Source organism: Littorina saxatilis, unplaced genomic scaffold (assembly GCF_037325665.1).
Source record: "Littorina saxatilis isolate snail1 unplaced genomic scaffold, US_GU_Lsax_2.0 scaffold_3911, whole genome shotgun sequence".
NCBI lineage: Eukaryota > Metazoa > Mollusca > Gastropoda > Littorinimorpha > Littorinidae > Littorina > Littorina saxatilis.
In genome coordinates this window covers 1-2,000 of record NW_027126856.1, presented here as the reverse complement: position 1 = coordinate 2,000, position 2,000 = coordinate 1, and the positions used below count along the sequence as shown (strand labels likewise).

General features: G+C 47.1%; 1 long non-coding RNA gene across 1 annotated transcript; it reads right to left on the bottom strand.

The window, feature by feature from the left end:
* Nucleotides 1–274: 274 nt before the first annotated feature.
* LOC138955351 (uncharacterized) lies at nucleotides 275–1,717 on the bottom strand. The gene is made up of 2 exons (XR_011452203.1): nucleotides 1,363–1,717; nucleotides 275–511 (listed from the first exon to the last, which is right to left on the bottom strand). It is a non-coding gene; the product is annotated as an uncharacterized lncRNA (long non-coding RNA).
* Nucleotides 1,718–2,000: the final 283 nt, after the last annotated feature.

The window sequence follows — 2,000 nt, the reverse complement described above, 5'->3', positions numbered from 1 at the left end:
AAGAGTTGATGGTTGCTTTGAGTGGGGTTAATAGACTGATTTACAACTCACCAGTCCAGATTAAGCAACTTCGCCCAGCTGTTTACAATTATCGGAATGAACTTCTGGAGTTAAAATGTACTAAACACACACACATACACACAGACACAGACACAGACACACACAGACACAGACACAGGCGCACACACACACACACATACACACACACACACACACGTGCGCGCGCACACACACACGATTACACAAGCTGTAGCGCACTAACACAAGATATATATATATTTGTGAACACGTTTATTGTGTTAATCCCTAAAACAATGAAGAAAATACAAGATCGTGTTTCTTACTTACACGTTGACGAATTGCTCAACCTTTTTGAGTTTTATTTCGGAAAAACCAGCTCTTTTTTTTCTTCTTCTTCTCTTTCTTGTTTTTATGCTTCGCATGCTTGCAACACTGATTACAGAGGCGACGCTGATTTGAGTCGAACGGAAATCCTGGTGTCGTTTTTTTTCTGTGGAGAGGAACAGAAGAAACATTTCTGTCAAACACAAATGAAGAAGAAGAAGAAGAAGAAGAAGAAGAAGAAGAAGAAGAAGAAGAAGAAGAAGAAGAAGAAGAAGAAGAAGAAGAAGAAGAAGTAGACGCCTAACCCCAGCTTTGGGTCAAACACTGATTATAGGGTTTATAGTACCTTGTAAATGCTCTCCCCCCACGAAATACAGAAATAGCATTCGTTTAAACGTCTACCATGTGAACCTTCTCTTTGTTTACCTTGTGGGGCCGGGTTTCGGAGTATAACTCACAGACATAAACGTTTCTTCGTCTGTGAGTTTAACTGAACGAGATAATGAACAACTGTCCACCAGTCAGTCATAGTTGGGTCAGCCAGTCGGCCACAAAGAACTGTGAAGGGGACAATCCTCCCCCACCCCCGCCCCCCTGCCCCGTCTTTTTGCCCCCCTTCTCATCATAAGACCTTATTTTTCATATGTATGTGTTCACAACGAAGTGTATAAATACTTATATTGGCTGTGCCTTATATGGTTCCCCAGGGCGCAAGCCTGGGCAAAGTTAATTTATTTGGAGATCCTGGGTTGCCCAGTCGTCAGAATCCCACTCTCGGCCTCCCCAATGTGATCCAAAGGAGTGCGAAGCACGACGTTTGGCACCAGTTTGGCTGCAGGAGCTGCCGGGAGGGTGGCGAAATGCGCACCAAACCGCCTTAGGGGTCCCACTTCCGGATTTGGGTAAGGTTTACTCCCTAGCCTTATTCTTTACCCAGACACTCAGAAGGCAGTGAGGCTATGTTACCCATGTAAGGCCTTATATAACAGCAAAGGATAAATCACACGGTATACTCACCGGTTTACGGGCACTGCGGGCAACATTGTCCCTGCGGAGTAAAGTAGTTCGAGCACTCGGGCGCGGGACACGATTGGCTAAAGCATTGCAAGACGTAGCCATCAGTGCAGAAGCACGTGGTGCACGGGTCCAGCTGTAGGTCATCGCCTGGCTTCATGCCTGCCACCACAGTGCCGTTGGTAAAGGCACAGCCTGATGGGGGCGGGGTAGTCGGGGGAGGCAGGGGGTTGCACAAGGCCTGGGGTCCCTCACTGCTGTATTGCATCCCGTATTTAGTGCTGCACATGCAGTACATGTTGTTCTCGATGACGGACTGGCCATCCCTGAGAAGAGTCCCGCCTGGAGTCTTGCAGTTGGGCCCTGTGTACAATGTTGGGGGGGGGGGGGGGGGGGGGTTATTGTCATGATGGGGGAGTTTTGCCTTGCTAAGTTATGTTTTGCGAAACAGTCTGCTAACGTTCTAAAATTAAGCATGACAGAAATAATAATAAAACAATGAGTCAAGCGAACGTTGGATTCAATTAAAAACATACCCCCCCCCCCCCCAACACACACTCCGAAACTAAAAAAACACCACAACACAACATTCAATGGCAAACAGTTCAGCTCTCCGTCACAGCTCTGGCCAGGCTTTTACA